This window comes from Urocitellus parryii, unplaced genomic scaffold (genome assembly GCF_045843805.1).
Source record: "Urocitellus parryii isolate mUroPar1 unplaced genomic scaffold, mUroPar1.hap1 Scaffold_37, whole genome shotgun sequence".
Taxonomy (NCBI): domain Eukaryota; kingdom Metazoa; phylum Chordata; class Mammalia; order Rodentia; family Sciuridae; genus Urocitellus; species Urocitellus parryii.
This window is the reverse complement of record NW_027553327.1, coordinates 1,366,072-1,384,980: the sequence shown is the minus strand read 5'-3', so window position 1 is coordinate 1,384,980 and position 18,909 is coordinate 1,366,072. Positions and strand designations below refer to the sequence as shown.

The window sequence follows — 18,909 nt, the reverse complement described above, 5'->3', positions numbered from 1 at the left end:
ATAAGAAAACACAAAGTGGAGAAATTGTTGCAATTTTATTTTATATTTAAAAATTATTTGTCTCATATGCTTCAGTCATAAAGTGAATATAAATAAAGATACATATAGGTGCTTTAAACACTGACAAAATCTATAACAATATATATTTTCAAATCAAATTTCCTATTTTTACAATATAATGAAAAACTAAGTTCATAAAAAGATTACATACGAAAATATAACAGTACATTAGTTCATTCTCTGAATATATGGCTCTGAAGGTAGGTGAAAATATTCACTTCACTTGAAAAAAATCCAGACACTACACTACATGTAGATTTAAATTAAGTATAGTCTTCCTTCCGTTAACAGTTCATTCAGTGTGAATCACAGAAGATCCATGAAGGGTCATCACTTAAGAAACTCTCCTTAGAATCACAATCAAAATTGAAAGCCTGGTTGAGAAGCATGGAAATGCCGGCTCTTGATACAATGAGGAGACTTGAGTATTTCGAACTCTGGCACCACTCTGGCTGGTAACTAAACTCCTCAGTAACCTCAGGGCAAGTAGTACCTCCCTCTGATCAGAGAGAAGTCCTTACTGCTGAGGACAGTGGATTTGGAGGACATGTATACAATAGGGTGTGATTTCTTACAAGGTTCTTTTTCCAAATTGCTTGCAGGTTCTTTCCCTTCATTGACATCTGTTTGAAGCATTGACTCAGGGGCTAACCTACAGGCATTAAAGCATCCACTCTGAATTCAAATGTAGTTACGGAAAAAAATAGAGAAACAAACCCGTAATATATTGAGCCTCTAAGGAGGAATAGTGCTATTTTTTTTTAATAAGAAAAAAATTAGTTGACTCCAGTACCATTAAAATACTAAATGACTCTTGAAAGGAATTATTCTTATCAATAGACTTAATTTTTAAATGTCTAGTAAATATGTTAAGGTTGATAAAAAAGGCCTGTTAAGGCCTAGATTAAAGAATTAAATCTGATGAGATATCTATCATGATAAGTACACATAACACAAAAATTGAAATGCTGGAGCAGTATTTTAAAGATAACATGATACACAAAAGGCCCATGCACAAGATGAAAACACCATGGGATCCTGGCTGCACAGATGTCTGTCTCAGACAATGAAAACACACTCAAACTGAGTTTCAACTAGGAGAATAGTTAAAGAAAAATATAAACAGTGGGGAGATAATAAAATAGGCCTGGGAACACTTTGCAACAGTGAAGTTTCCAATAAAAGCCACTTTTGTTATAAAATCATCTTCAGATTGTGTATCTAAGTTAAGCATGCAAGACACAAGGTTGGAAATGTCTGCAGTGAGCAGATGGACGCACACACACGCAAAAAAAAAATCAAGTGTTTTGTGGTATTTTATATGTTTTTGTTTAACTAGCAAGGCAAATAGTTTCCAATATGCAATTTGAGTCAAACAATTTAATTAGATACATTGAAGCAATATTTTTTTCAAGCACAAAAGGGCAGAAGAAGAAATGAAGGCAACATAGCTGGCAAGATATGCACTGATCGGTTCTGGAAATCCACCTCTGGAAGACCATACAGGCCACACACTGTGAGCCACGCAAACCCGCACTGGTCATATGCACACTCCCACAGTGAGCAACACACACACATGCACGGCCTACGGAACTCGCCTCAGAACAGTTAGCGCTATGGGTACTGTCAGATAGCATCCATTTGTTATTTCCTCAAGAATATCAAGCTCTTATTTTATGTGACTTACAACATTATACCAAAAACTCAAAAATGAAATAATTAATTAGTCTTCCTTACAATAACAACAGCAGCTAGAGTTTTATCATTGTTGAGTACATTTAGTAGCACTGAAAATTTAAAGAAAAATCAGATAAAACATACAAGGAAGTTCTTTTACATACGATGGACTGTTTTACTTTTTAGATCAAATGCACACAGAAAATGCCTGACTCTGTTCCCTTCTTTCTAAGAACAAAGTAGCCCTAGTAGCACCTTAAAAACCTCATTTTATTGGAGACAACCCAAGCTAGCTACTTTCACAGAAACAAGTTTGAATTTTACATGTCTAAAAGTATTTATTTTTAATATACCTGCCATTGCATTACACAACCTTCATCTTGATTTCCCCTCCATTTCCCTCACTCACTTCTGTTTATCCTACCCAGATCCTGCTGTGCATGCCCAGAACTCCAGCTGCAGCCAGTTATATCCTCTTCCCTCTGTTCACTTGCTCTTACCTTCTCACTTCTATTCCTTTTAAAGGACAAGGCCCTTCAACTGGTCCTTCAGATACACATATCTGACACTTTCTCTTTTAAGTCACAAATTCAATTATGCAGAAATTGGAGGCTTTGATGTTTTAGAAAAAATGGAAACAAATTACCTTGGATATTTTAAAATGTCAAAATAATTAAAAGTAATGTCTGAAGGACTGGTATAAACATCATCAAAAGCCATAGAAAACTTCACCTACATTTTCTTAATTAAACTGTCTTCAGACTACTGGAAAACCTTTGAGGAGGTAAGTTGATTGTTCCTTCATGGCTACTCCTTTACCAGGAGAAAAGTAATAGCACATTTATTCAAACCAACAAGAGAGATGTGTAGCTTTCTAATGACTCCCTTCTTCAGGAGTCCTTTCCCCTTGCAATCATTTTTGTCTTTCTCAAAGTTTTAGAGAAGTTGAAGGCGGGCAGATGAAACTGGGGCATTAGACTGCATGCAATATTGAGAAGACAGATAAAGAGACAAAGAGCATAGTTCATGCAGTGAGAAGGGAGAGAAAGGGAGGGCTGCTGGCTGCCTTGAAAAGAGGACACTGACCTGAGAGAGCCGGGCGTGTTCTCACTTCTTTCACTTAAGGCTTGAGCAAGCTTCACACATTTCTTCTCCTTCTTTGGCTGCACATCCACGGGCAGATTTTTGTGAGGAGAGAGAGGGGCAGTGGGAGTGTTTGCAGACACTGACTTTTCTAACTGCAAGTCACCTTCTGAAGGGTTAGGACAGGACTGTGTCTCCTTGTGAGGTGGGAATCTAGAAGTTCCTTCCCCGGCAGCACCGCTGGCACATTCGTCTTCAGCTGGGGTCACATCCAGAGGTAGCACCTCCCGCCTCTTTTTGAGTATAGGAACTTCGATTTTCTCTGAGAATGAAAACCATTAGAAAAATCCAGTCAATGATCAAAAGACAGACCAAGGGAGAGCAGTTATACATAAAGTCTTTTCCTTTTTTCTATTCTTTCAAAATCCACTCATCACCTCACTTAAATCTATTTCTTTTTCTTTCTTTTTCATAGACTGCATTAATTAAAGCTTTTATAGGTTATTTTGACCATAAATTTTTCCTTGGGAATTCAATACAGGAATTCTAGGAATGAATAAAATGTTCTCTTGTGGTATTTTGATAAAAAATTCTAAGGGGAGACGGTTCCTAAGGGAGACCTTGGTGCCATGGAGATAAAGATGCAGTGGCAAACAGGGAGTTTAGGATAAAGTCTGGCACTTAGCAGCTGGATGACCTTAGGAAAGTATTTAATCATCCTACATTTTAAGGTTTCTAAATCTGCAAAATGCGGATTAAAAATACTTACTTTGCTTTGTCTGTTACAAGGATTAAATGAAAAGAACAAGTCAAACTCTAAATATTGGATATCCCTTGCTGCTCCTTTGAAACCCAGATCATCTGGATTTACTAACCATCCTCCTGTCCCTTTGCTGTGTTCAGTTCAGCACACTACCCCTGAAATTCCTAATGGGTAATTTTTACTCACAGGAGCTTACTAGGATCAGGGAAGAGAAAAAGGACAAAAGAAAGAGAAGTCTTTTAAAACAATATAAAAAACTTCTCATTGTTGACATTTTCCACACTATTGACCACAATGAACAGAGTTCAGCCTGTCAACAGGGTGGGGGCAGAAACCCGTTGAGAATCCTTAACCTAAAACATGTTGACAATACCTTTTGGGGGAGGGGAGGGAGTTAGGACCATCACATTTATGGACTTCTTTTCTTTTGGCCTTTTATTTTAAAATTTATACATAGTAAAGTTCATTTTTTGTAGTATACAAGAGGCAGAGGGTGTATTGGGCTATTTTTTCTCGGTGATGTGACTTGCTCTAATAACTGTCCAAACATTTTTCCTTAAAAGCTAGAGTAAGGGGCTGGGGATGTGGCTCAAGTGGTAGCGCGCTCGCCTGGCATGCGTGCGGCCCGGGTTCGATCCTCAGCACCACATACCAACAGGGATGTTGTGTCCACCGAGAACTAAAAAATAAATATTAAAAATTCTCTCTCTCTCCTCTCTCACTCTCTCTTAAAAAAAAAAAAAGGCTAGAGTAAGAGAAGAGGTCGGGTAGAAATCTCCAGTGATAAATCCCCTTCAGAACGACCAAGCTAAATAACTATATGCCACAAAAATACATTCACAAGAACTCAGAAAACCAGAACAGGTACGTTAGACTGTGAAGCCCACAAGGGGAAAGGTTCCCTGTTACTGCAACTCCTTGTCCCCAAGCTTTCATGGTACCACCTGCAGAAAGCCCCCAGAACTCAGTGTGTACACTGAAAAAAGTAAGCAAGAAATAGATATTTGACTTCCTCACCACCAGAGTCCCTCTGTGTGAGTCTCACTGCATGGGCTCACAGCAAGCACTGAGAATACTCCGTGGGATGCTCCTGAGACCAGCTAGAAGGAAGGAGAAGTAGGGCTCGAACTAGCACACAGAACTTGGCACTGGCCCTCCATCCCTGCCAGAGGAGACATGCTAGCAGACAGAATGTTTAGAAATGTTTACTGCTGGAGGTGGGGTTCATAGATCCTCTGGACTCAAGAGCCTGACTGGCTCTCCCACATGCCTTGAGTGTACTCCATGAATCTCCCATGGGTCCATCCAGGTTGGAAACTGCACCAGCAGCAGAGTTGTCAAAAAACCTGCATCTAACCTGAGCTCAGGGTGCCCTCTAATGCTGAAATGGAATACCATAGGCAGTCTGCTAAAAATGTCTAAACAAGCCTACTGGAGTAGAATAGTCACAAACAAGTCCAGACTGCAAAAAAAAAAAAAAAAGGAAGAGATACCTAATTCATCAATGCAGAGACACAGATATATGTTACAAGGACTAAGAAGAGCCAAGGAAAGATGTCCTTATCAAATGAACAAAACATATTGCCAAAGATAAACCCAAGACATTCATATGCATGATTTGGCAGGCAGACAAAGAATTTAAAATATCTGGTTTAAAAAAAAAAAAAACTCAAGAAACTTCAAGAAAACAGAGGAACAATTAAGAAAATCTTATAAGGAGACATTTAACAGATTGAAATAATTTTTAAAAATCAAATTCTGGAGCTGATAAATAAATGAAATAAAAAAGCCACTGGTGGGCATTAATAGTAGAACTGATCAAGAAGAGGAAAGAATTAGTGAGCTTGATAACAGGCTATTTGAAAACAGAGGAGAAAAAAGAATGAGAAGGAATGAAGAAAATTCATGAGATCTCTGGGACACCATTAAAACAGCAAATCTATGTCATTGGTGTCCAAGAGGATCTAGAGAATGACAAAAGGTTAGAATTAAGTTTATTCAAAAATATAACAGAAAACTTTCCAAATCTAAGATACAAACACCCAATTACAGGATAATCAAAGGTTGCCAATCAGATTCAACCCAAATAACTCTCAAAGGTCAAAGACAAAGAGGACTTGAAAGCAGCAAGAAGAAAGAAAGAAGCAAGTGACACAGAAGGGAATTCCAATATGACTGGTGGACTTCTCAGCAAAAACCCAAAGGGCATAAGGGAATGAGATGATATCCAAACTGCTGAAGGAAAAACATCTGCCAACCAAGAATAATGTATCCACCAAAGCTTCTTCAGAAGTAAAGGGAAGACAGACCTTCCCAGACAAAACCTGAATGCACTCATGGCAACAGACCTATCTTATAAGAAAGGCTGAAGGGAGTTCTTCAAATGCAAAGAGAAAAAAAAAGATGAGAATGTCTAATATGAAAACATCTGAAGGTATAAAAACCCACAGGTAAAAGTGAGCATTCAGATAAATCCAAAATAACACGGGAACTAGGGGATGTAAACCATTTATATCCTTAGTAAGAAGCCTAAAGGACAATACTAATACAAATACAGTAATCTGCTAAGGGATATGTAATATAAAAGATGTAAATTTTAACATCAAAAACGCAAAATATGGGAGAGAAATGGAGTTGAAGAGTAGAAGGCTTTTTTCTTTTTTGCTTTTGAAATTAAGTTGTTGCAGCTCAAAATAACCTGTTGTAATTATAAGATGTTCTGTGAAAGCCTCGTGGTAATCACAGAGCAAAAACCTTAAATAGATACACTGAAAATAAAAACCATGGGATCAAAACATGCTGATAGGAAAAAAATCACTTAACAAAGGAAGACAGGAAGATAAGAACAAAGATGTACAAAACAACCAGAAAACAAGTAATTACATGACAGTACCCAAATCTGACTCTGCTGCCTACAAGACACTCACTTGTAAGGAATATAGACAGAGAGTGAACAAATGGAAAAAGATATTACATTCAAATGGAAACCAAAAGAGAGTAGGAGTGGTTATACTTAAATAAAATATGCTTCAAGTCAAAAACTGAGGAGACAAGGCCATTACAGAACAAACAAAAAAAAAGAGTATACAACAATTGTAAATATGTCTAAATACATAAAGCAAGCATTATTAAATGTAGAACGATAGGCAGCAATTTTTTTGCAGTGATAAGGTACTTTAACAGCCCACTTCTAGCAATGGAAGAGCATCTAGCCAGAAAACCAGCAGAGAAACATCAGATTTAAACTGTACTCTAGACCAAATGGAGCTAACAGAAGTTACAGACCTTTCCATGCACCAGCTGCAGCACATTCCTCTCAACTGCACATGAAATGTTCTCAAGGGTATCATGTCAGGCCACAAAAGAGAACATCAGAAACTGTACAAAGATGTAAAAATTAAACATACTTAGAAGCAACCAATAAGTCAGTGAGGAAATTAAAAGATAAATTTAAATATTTCTTTTCACAAGTAAAAATGAAAATATACCAAATATGCCAAAACTTTATGCTTTCAGCAAAAGCAGTTCTAAGAAGGAAGTTTATAGCAATAAACTCCTACTTCAAAAAAAGAAGGAAGAGAACAGCTTAGTGGTGGAGTGTTTGCCTACCACGTGAGATGCACTGGGTTCAATCCTCAGCCCTGCATATAAACAAAATAAAGGTTCAAAAACAATTTAATTTTTTTTTTAAAAAGAAGGAAGATCTCAATGTCTCATCTCAATAAACTAGAAAAAAATAAGAAAAAAATAAGACCAAAATTAGTAGAAGGAAGAAATGGTAAGGATCAGAGCACAAATAACCAAAATAGAGGAAAAAAAAGAAAATAAAAGATAAATGAAGAATTGGTTTTTGAAAAGATAAACAAAATGAATAAATCTTTAGCCAGACAAAAACAACAACAACAACAACAACAACAAAAAAAAACTCAAGTAAATTTTTAAAAATCAGAGGTGAAAAAGGAAACATAAACTGACCCCACAGAAACAAAGAATTTTAAGAACTAGTAAATACAAACAAATTGGAAAACCTGAAAAAAAATTTCTGGAGAGCAGAAGGCAACAGCATATCAAAATAATTAAATACCACGATCAAATGGAATTAACCCTAGGATCTAAGAATGGCTTAAAACACAAATCAACAAGCTGATATATCACATTACAGACAAAAGGGCAAACACCATACGATCATTTCAATAGAAAAAAAAAATTGACAAAACTTAACATCCTTTTTTGATAAAAACTCTGAATAAATTAGGCATAGAAGGAACACATCTCAGTATATTAAAGGCCATAGATGATAAACCCACAGACATCATACTCAACAGGGTCAAAATCAAAGTATTTCCTTTAGGATCTGGAACAAGACAAGGATGCCACCAGCATTCACTGTTATGACTCAACACAGAACTTGAAGTCCTAGCCAGAGAAATTAGATAAAAGGAAGAAATAATAGGCAGCCAAATTGTAAAGGAAACCGTCCCTGTTTTCACATAATACAATCTTTTACAGAAAATTCTGAATACTCTACTTAAAAACTATTAGAACTATTATTCCAAGGTGATTCATGCATAAATTCCCTTTAAGTTATGAGATACTTATTCTTGAAAAATTTGGATTATAAGAATATTTTCTATATGAAAGTCCTTTTTACTTACCAATCTAAAAAGCTAAACACAAATTATTTACTGAAAGTATTCTTCAGTAATTAGTAATTATTAAGTCTTGCATAAAACTCATGTATTACACAAAGACATGTTATTGACTTTCTTTACTGTGGAAATTTCTTTTGGCAATTTGAACTTAAAAATTTGTTATTATATGAATACCATCTATTAAAATAAATAAAAAGTCTTTATCTTCCATCTGCCAACCCAGACACCTACTTTAAGTTCTCAAGCTTTAGCTGAAGTAAATCTGTATAATAGGTGTTATCTTCCAGAGCACCAGAGTTGCCTGAAGGTTTTGAATCCATACTTTCATATAAATTCTAAAGAAAGCAAAAATTCTTATTACTTACATAACAAATTAGGTTACTGTATGCTTATTAACAGTGGCAGCAGCCACATGTTAATCTCTCATCCTTTGACAAATACTCTTCAAAGATCCACCCACTTACCTGAGTGCAGTAGGTACAAGAACCACCAGTCCTTCCTCAGGTAAGAAAAGTGGCTCAAGGTACTACCGGCAAGTAAATCAAGAGCTAGATTGTGAATCCAGATCTAACTCACACTCATATCTCTGACTCCAACTATACCTGTCTTAGGATTTCACTCTCCTGGCTTTTAGAATGAGAGAAGCAAATGCTTTTTGGGTTGAATTATGGTATGACAAAGCTATACAATGGAAAAATAGGAAAAAGAGAGGAGATTCTTGAGGTTATTTTTGGTATCCAGGCTTTAAATATTCTGATTCACTCTTTGAATATTTTCTTTACTGGAAAAAAAAGCAGATGTTTAAAAACTTGCAAAGAATTTCAGAGATTGCACATTTAAAAATCCTCCTAATTTAAGGTCACAAATTTCAAAGTATAGCACAAAGCCCCAGGGATAGACTACATATACCTGCCAAGTGACACACTGCAAATTTAGCTAAAATTATAATACTTTTAATAGTTTTTAGAAGAAACAGAGATAAAGTCATATAAACAATTTTTTCTTCAAAAATGTCAAAATAAAGAAAGAGAAACTGTTCCAGATTAAGGAAGACTGAAGAGACTTCATGGTAAAACATGCAACCTTGGATTAGGCCCTAGAATTGAAAACACTAGATTTTTTTTTCTTTTAAAATTTGCTTAGGGTATGTTTTCATCAGCTTTTTTTTTGTCTCTATGACCAAAAGATCTAACAAGAACAATGTAAGGAGAAGTTTACTTGGGGTTCATGGTTTCAGGTCTCAATCCACAGATGGCCAACTCTATTGCTCTGGGCCCAAGGTGAGGTAGAATATCATAGTGAAATGGTGTGGGGGAGGAAAGTAGCTTAGAAAATGGTAATCAGGAAGCAGAGAGAGAGAGCTCTCTGCTCACCAGGGACAAAATTCCAATCACCCCTCCAGTAACTTAACTCCCCTAGTCACACTCTACCTGCCTAATGTTACTACTCAGTTAATCCACATAAGTGGATCAATCCACGGATCAGGTTAAAGCTCTCATAATCCAAACATTTCTCCTCTAAAAATTCTTGCACTAACACAAGAGCTTTTGAAGGACATCTCATATCTAAACCATAACAGGGTATCAATGATAACTGGCAAAATGTAAAAAATATCTTGGTTAATAGCATGGTTCAATGCATATCAATGTTAATTTGTAATTTTGACCATTTGCTTATATCTCGAATAACATCATGGTGCTTAGGGGTAAAAGGACATCTGGTTTGGAACTCACTCTCAAAGTTTAAGAAAAAACATATAAAAACAGAAAAAGTTATAAATCAAACGTACAAATAAGAAATAGGGAGCTCTGAGTCAAAGGCATGTAGGAGTACTTTCACTTTCCTGGAAGGTTGCACTAATTACAAAATAAAATAAATTTATTAGAATTTATTAAAGACATCCATAAATTTCAGTGGATATACAATGTTGAATTGACAAAGCTCTAAAAATAATGGAATAGATAGCACTAAAAAATAATTACGGATGACATTCAGGCAAGAAATCTCACTGACATAACACTGAGCAGAAGACAGAAACAAGGGTATATATATTACATGATTCAATTTATATGAAGTTCAACAGAATGTTCACATAATGTTGACACAAAGTTAGGAGGTAGGAGCACTTCATTTCAATGGGGCTTTTCTGGAGTGCTAGGAATGTTTTATGTAATCTGATAGTAATTGTAAGAATATACATATACAGATATAAATATGTGTGTGTGTGTATAAACATATATATATATATATATATATGTTAAAACTCACTGAGTTGTACACTAAAGATATAGGTACTTACAAACAATAACCAGATAATAACAACAAAAATAGAATAGATTGGTTTGTCTTTGCTTTAGTAAAAGAAGCATGGTCAATAATACTGAAAAGCAGAGACAAGAAAAAAATAATTTAAAGATTGGGTCAATATGTACTGAAATTGAAAGTTAATTATACGATGAGAAACCTATTTAAACTGAAAATTTAAGATATTCAAATAAAAATCCAGCCATATCTTTTCAAGATATTATACATACCTTAAATTTCTCCAGATTTCTAATTTCACCTAAAAAGATGTTTTATTTCACCGTTCTTCTGCTCTAACATGGAAAACAACCGTTCCTGCTGCTCAAATTCAGTTTGAGATCCTTTCATCTGTAGCAATGTAGCAATCTGTAACTAGAATCCCCCCACCACAACAAAATTGAGATATTCTGATAAGCATATTTCTGGAACAATTTGTATTTTGTACTAATACTATTTAGAACTTGTTTTGAAAACTAATTAGTTATTTCTAATCTAATAATTGGAAAATATACATCAATTAGTTTTGTTGTAGACATAACTTTGGAGTACTTCTACTTTTTAATGATATCTGAAGTCTTTAATATAGTTTTACCTAGTTTGTGATACAAAATTGAACAGCATGACTGTGGTCCAGAGGGTGTCATTTAACTGGTAAGTAAGCCTGGACAAATGTGGCCTGCTATTCACCACCTATATACCAACTCCTGTTAAAGCGATTTCTCAAAATTCTCCATTAGCTTTACTTAAGTAGGGGAAACTGTTAAGCAGCTCAGTCACAAACATGATATTCACAATGATAAGAATGGGAAGTACCATATGAGTATTTTTCTACACTTTAACTCCCAGACAGTTCTGAGAGGCAAGGTCTATCACCTCTACTTTGTAAATGAGATATGCCTTTTAGATGCTCTCAGAATATATGTCCCAGGTAACACAACTAGCAAATGACAACTATGCTTCAATCCAGTCCATCTAATTCCAAGTTCAATCAGTGACCTTTCCCATTTCTCTGGTAAAACTGACATCTTGAAAAAAAAATCTAAACTTTCTTCCAAACACCACCTTAGGAACATCAGGCAGAACAGACCATACATTGGAATTCTAAGGACTGCTATAATCTTGGAATCTTTCTAATTGCCATAAGGTTTTCTGTTACTTCTTATTTGTGTGCAGCAACAACCAACAAAACCCTTAAAATTAAAGGGGTTAATAACATGCTTTGAGGAGCTGCAAGAAAAGCGAACCCTAAATAGTTCAAATTTCCATCTAAAATAAGCCTTCATGAGAAGTGAGAAATGGCAAAAGCTAGTCTCATTTGATGCGGGAACCCAGAAAGACTCAGAATAAGTGAGAAACAAACACTTTTAAATTCCTTTTCCCTATTCTATAAAGATTTACACCTCCCTGGCAAGGTTAGTGAATGATCATTAAAATAAACAATTAGTAGTTGTTAAACACATTAATGTTTTTCCAAGATTAACTTTTTGAAAACATAAAAGTATCTTATGATCTGCCTGGAATTTCTAATTTTTTAAAAAATCATGCAGTTCTAGAAAAAAAAAAAATAAAAGTATACCCCTTGAAGGAAAAGATGGATTTTGTGATATATTTATCTATATAATGCTAATATGAAGTAGATTTAACAAACATTTAAGAGCGGTAATTCCACACCTTCATTCTTTGCATCTGTTCTCTATTAAATGCATTTTGCTTCTTTAGTGACTGATACTTGACTTTCATACCAATAAGCTGGCATTCCATTGCCACTCTTCGATCTTCTACCTGGAAAACATTGATATGTTTAATTGTTCTTGTACTAAATGAAATAATAGTTTACCCAATTCAATTATTAGAATACTTGTAAGTACCTCTGCAAACAAAGAGTTGCCCTTACTATTGGGATCCAAGGCTTGCTGGAGGGCCTGGCCCAATTGCACCTGCAGATCTTGTTTTGCTACACGAGCTTTCTAAATTCAAAAGAAAACAATTTAGCTAATAGAGATTAAATTAGCATGAAAACAATTTAAAAACTGGAAACAATACTACTGTAATCATAATACCTCTAAGGCATTATAGTATGAAACTATTTCTTTCTCCCGCTCTTCTTTTTCTTCTTTAAGTCGGTCTACCTGGCGCATTAAGTTAGTACTAAGACGTTCTAGTTGTTCCTGTCTGTACTGTAGTTCATTCACTTCTTCCTTAAGAGCATTCTATTCAACAGAAATCGAAAGACAAAATTCTCTTGAAAATGCTTTCATTTAGCAGCTGCTCAGCTAACTTATCTGTAGTGGTTCACATTTAAATTAAAACTACAAAAACCTGTCAAAGTTGTCAGATACCTATTAAAATTTTAAAAATTACTTAATTTTTCAGCAGGGAACCAAACAAAAGGCTCTAGAGACTGCTCTTTATGACTGAATTCAGGGCTTTAATTTTTAATGACTCATAGTCTGAAATAAAAAATGTATGTTCACACAAATTTCAACTTCCACTGTACTAACATTTTATATTATGACACAAACTAGGATCAGAAAATGTCTATGTCCTTTCAGAGCTTTCATTAATCTAAAGGTACTGTCTGCCTTATTTAATCAGGTCACCTAATACTATTTTTTTAAATAAAGTAATTCTCCTAAACTACATAAAACATTTTTTGGACAGTTAGATCAAAGTAGGTCAAAAAAACATTTCTTCCTCCACACTAGCTCATTAGAATTATTATAAAAACACATAAAATATATGCAAAAGAAAAAATTAAAAATCTAAGAAAACACATGCCATAAAAATTACCTTCACATTTTCCATTTCAGTCAGCTCAACCTGAAGAGCCAGCATCTCTGAAGACATGCTTTCGTGGACTCGCTCAGACATCATCCGTATTTCCTCCGATTTATGAGACAGGAGTTCCTTCTGGTGGTCTACTTTGTGCTTTAGCTGCTTTTCACTAAGCCTAGCTTCATCTAACTCTCCTTTCAGTTTTTCTATCTAAAGTATAAAAAAAAAATCACAATTTTATAAATCAAAAGGTATTTTCTTTCTGTAAAATATCACTGAATGATCCAAACTTGTACAAGAGACTAGTAGAGCTTCCAAGACACTCCAATAGTGACCCACCTTGTTTTATAAACAGTCCATTCTAGCCATCCAAGTAGTTGGGATGCATTAAAGCTACCAGAAGCACTGTGTAGCTGTGTAAATGATGCTGTGACCAGCCATGCAGAAGCAGAAGCCTGATTGGAAAGCTACCACAACAGTCTAGGGGAGAGGGGATGGTGGGGACTAGAGCCACAGTAGCCTACATCAAGGTTCTGTTGGCCAAATCCCCACAACAGGCTGATGAATTCAACATGAGAAGTAAGAGAAGATACTGGGGAAAAAAAGCCAAACTTTTGGCAAAAGTGATTTAAGAACATCAGTAAGACTGAAAATTTTGTATTGATATACTCTTTGCTCTACCACCTAAGCCATCTTTACAGTTGGTCCTTACTTCAGGCCCTGAAAAAATATCCCCTATACTGCTACATTTGTTTATGTAATGAAAGCTACATGAAAAAAAAAAAACCCACTAGGAGAAATGAAAATGCATCATTACCAGTCGTTACTGTCTAAAACCAGATTAGTTCCAGACAAGCTAGACTATTTGTCAGTAATGTGCAGGATGACTATGTATTTCACAAAAGCATTATTTGTTTGTTTTACCATCTATTAGGAAAAAATAAACCAACTCAAATAAGGGATTTCATTACTAAAAATAGAAAAACACTTAGAGCTAAAATCAATAAAGAATTAAGGCAGCACTATAGCTAGTACAGACATGGAAAAAATCTTAGAAGATGTTACATAAAAAAAATCTAAAAATTGAAAGAGACTTCTGAGAAGACAATAAAAAGTCAAGCAAGTTTTGAAAGAAAGGGTTTGTAAAAGTCTGGATTCCACACGAAGAGGAGCCATGGTGAAGTTCTGGATTCCTAAGTAGCAATCTGAAGGCTGGATTGGTGGGGGTGCTAGAAAGGAATGGGCATTCATGAACAGCTGTTGTCTATTTCGTGTTTATGTATGAAGTGGAGCTAGTATGTAATGTGTCATCAGATTATGTACACACTCAGTGACACAGAATTTGGTGTGAGGAAGACTTGCTTCAATTCACAACTGACAATTTCTAGCTCTCATCTTGTCCAATTTGCTTGATCTACCTAAATATTGGTTTTCTCATCAGTAATATGGAGATAAAAATAGGATTTCCCTTAAAAATATATTTTGAGAACTGGATCATGTTTTTCCTCAAAAAATAAATTATAAGGTATCAATACTAATATATAGTAATTTATAAGGAACTACTGATTTGTTCTACAGAATTACAAAGCACACCACTAGCTGCAGTAAAGGCTAAGGGACCACTCTTTCTGAAAGGAGACTGCTTGACTATGACCAAGGATGCCTCAGTAGTTACTAAATAAATGGATCATAAGAAAATTGCTGTTATCAAAATTGGAAAATTATATGTAATTAGAAGGCTATATTGATACAAGTCTCACTTTTATAAGTCATTTTATAAGTTTTTGTTTCTCAGTGTTTCTACTCTCAACATTAAAATGACAGAAAACTGATCTATGCTATTTTCACAGTGGTACTTGAGAAAAATCTTTATCACCTTACATTAACAGATGGGTGCATCAACATGGGGTATTTTTGCTCTGAAAACATACATATATTCAAACCTTGTTTTTGTTCATTCACTTTCTGTCCATGGCTTCTGTTTAGCTGCTCTTCTAATTGTTCTAGCTGCATTTTTTGTTGTTGCTTAATAGCTTCACATTCACAGCTCAAACTTTCTAACATGCGACTCTTGAGCTCAACTTCTCTCTGAAGAGTATATTTTTCTTGTTCATAATTCTGAAAATAGATTCAATTACAATTCAATTACATAAAAAATCACTTAAAGCTATTACATATAATCAGTTCTCACCTTCAACTGGCTTATTCCTGTTTCATACATTTGCTGCTTTCTGAGGTACAACCACATGTTAAATCTGGAATAACTTTGTAGCTCATCAGTTTTAGTGAATCCCTAAGGTATATTCTGAAAGTACAGTAATGTCAAAAACACTCAGGCTGAAGTTAGTACAGGCATCAACTCTAGAAAAGATGCAAGGTTACCACTTTCCAATCTGGGGCTCTGATGCCCTAGTAACCCACAATGCAAAATGTAACTGGGGAGGCATTCTCTGGATTCCAAAATCTGAATAAAACTTTGTATGATGAGTACCATCAGGCTACGTTAAAATGTCCCTGATTTTGGCTGCATTATCAACTGTCACAGCAGCATGTCTTATTTTATGCTGACCCAAAACTAGGCATTTGTTTGACGATTAGGAAAATAAGCTACTTATTATTTCCTACAGTTTGATAGCACAACCTTCAAATCTGGAGTCCATCTGAGAGAAAACATGAAAAAGTAAAGGGACTTTTGGTAACAAAAGACCAGAAACAAGGTCTTAGGCATTCAACCTTCCATCTATTCCACACATACTTACTAAGAACCCAGCAAATATGCCAGGTAACAGAGAAACTCAGATAAATATAAAAAATGATGCCTGACTTCAAGGAGGATCAATGTCTAAAGGAACAATAAACACACAATTCAGCAATTACATTAAGTCACAGTAACTGGTAAGTGCTAGCTCAGAATACACTTCCTGAAGGAAGTAATGTCTATATTGGTTTTTAAAGTATTAGGACACATGCTTACATACTACGTTCTGATGCAGAGAACATCATAAAATGAATAACTGTTTAACTAGTCAGATCATTCAGGTGTCTGAGCTCCACACACGATCAGATATCATTTGCATTTTATATGCATGGGATGTTCCAAGACCCTGGGTGGATAGCTGAAACCACAAGTTGAACCAAACTCCATATATACATATGTACACACATATCTTGATGAGTTTTAATTTTAAATTAGGCAAGTTAGAGATTGGTAACATAACTAATAACGATTATAATAATATGCTGTAATAAAAGTATGTGAATATGATCTCTCTCAAAATATCTCATTGTACTATGCCTAGGTGAGGAGAGGAAGTGAGGTGGAGCAGGTGGGATAAAGTAGGATGGCACCGAATTTCCTCACACTATTCAGAATGGCATGCAATTTAAAATTTATTATTTAGTTATGGCACTTTCTATGTAATATTTTTAGACTACAGTTGTCCAGAGGTAATTCACACTAACAAAAGTGAAACTAGAAATAAGGAGGGGGCCTAGTGTATGGTAAAGTCCATGATAGAGAAATGGTAATTGCTTCACTACCCTGTAGAAGGCATTGACAGAGAAGTATTAGTTCAAACTCCTTCATGAAGCTTTAAAGTATAAGATAAAATGAAACTACAAAAAAGACCTAAAACAAGTAACATTATTTCTCCAAAAGTACTTCCACTTTTGATAAGTTATTTCTCCAAATAATTATATATAACATGGTTTTATTTTCTACTATTAGATTTTTAATTCTTTGCTTTGCTTTACAATTAGGTATTGAGCTCGTGGTCAAGAACAGTACCATATGGAAAAACAAGAGCTGTCATTAGTAACTTTTACCTGCTATATTTATAATTTTCAATTTTAGTTTATACCACTGAGGATTTACTAAATTAAACTGATTTATTCATTTTTTCAATAAATATTTGTGTGCAAAGCACTAGAGAATATAGCAGCGAACAAGACAAAATTCTTAAGGACCTTGCAATCCTGGAGATAATAAGTACTGCAAAGAATTAAGAGTGAGTGATGCTACCAGGTGCAGTGGTGCACACCTGTAATCCTGGCGGCTCAGGAGGGGGGCAGGAGGATCACAAGTTCAAAGCCAGCCTCAGCAAAGGCAAGGTGCCAAGCAACTCAGTGAGACCCTGTCTCTAAATAAAATACAAAACAGGGTTAGGGGTGTGGCTTAAGTGCCCCTGAGTGCAATCACTGGTAACTATACCACCTGAACTCCCCCCACAAAAGAGTGAGTGATGCCAACTTTAGTTAGGGCTGGTCTCTATGAGTGACATTTAACTGAAATCTGAAGATTGAGGATTCCATCTATGAAGAGTGGGTGAGGAACAACTAAGCAGGAGGAAAGAGCTCATATAAACCCATAAGGCAAGACTAGGATAGCCTGAACAAGGAAAAGCAGTTTCCTATGTTTGCAAAAGTCCAGCAGAAGTCAAATTACATAGGGATGTATAAACCCTCAGACTGTCTTTTGTAAATACAATTGAAAGCCTAATGCAGATTGAGAAAGGAGATGACATGATCTCTTGTGCTTTCCAATGAGAAAGAATGATTCTATGTTGAGAAAGAATGATCTGAATGGCAATGATGGGGCAGGCAATCTGGTTAGAAGGCTGGGAGAAAGAAGACAGTGGCCTAAGATAGATGTTTTATAAATCATGTCCCTAAGAATTTGTGGACTAAATGTGAGACTTCTAGATTTTTGGGTCAAGCAACTGAATGTCATTCAATTTACTAAATAAATAAGCTAAAGACAGAGAATGTTTGATTAGTAGACAGGGAATTAAATATTCTGTTTGTTTATATCAAGTTTGAGATACTCTTAAGTGGGCAATTGAATACATTAATTAAGAGTTCAAGGGAGGACTATTGCTCCTCCCTTGAACTCTTAATTAATTGTTAATTAAATAGTTTAGGTTGCTAAACTACTATGGGGGCATTTAGATGATATTCAAAGCTCCAAAATAATTGAGGTCACCTATGTAGAGTGTGAACAAACAAAACTTAGTGATAAATATGGTAGGCAAATTGTGGTAGAAAGAGTAAACATAATTGAAACTCAGAACACACTGCTTTGGAAAGAATATCAGGAATTCATTAACTTATTCACCTTTAATGAAAATGGCATAGATAGGAAATTAGATCTTCAGAAAATAAAATAATTACTGCTAGACAAAATAAACCTTCAATAGCTAAGCACAACCTCATAAACAGAGGAATCCACAGTCTTACCTCAGTCATGGTCATCATTTCATTACGACATTTATCTAATTGATTTTGCAATTCACTTTGGCTCTCCAATAGTTGTAAACCATACTGTGCAGCTTTTAGTCGCTCTTTTTCAACCTCTTTGAGCTTGCTTCGAAGATCTGCAATATCTGCCTCCATGTTCTTTTCCTGTTTTTAGACTATTATAAATAGAAGAAATACAATTTTTTGAGCTTAAACAAACAAAAAAACCCTACAATAAAACCAATAATAAAGGAACCATGTATCACCAGTGCTACTATCATACAAAAACATAATATTAAGATTTTATTCCTGACTTGTAAGGAGTCAAATTTGCATTCTTGTTCTAAGAGCAAAAATTGT

At 35.2% G+C, this 18,909-nt stretch overlaps 1 pseudogene; it reads right to left on the bottom strand.

Annotated features, from left to right (window-relative positions):
- Positions 1–2,627: 2,627 nt before the first annotated feature.
- Positions 2,628–18,705, bottom strand: LOC144252152 (protein Spindly-like; annotated as a pseudogene).
- Positions 18,706–18,909: the final 204 nt, after the last annotated feature.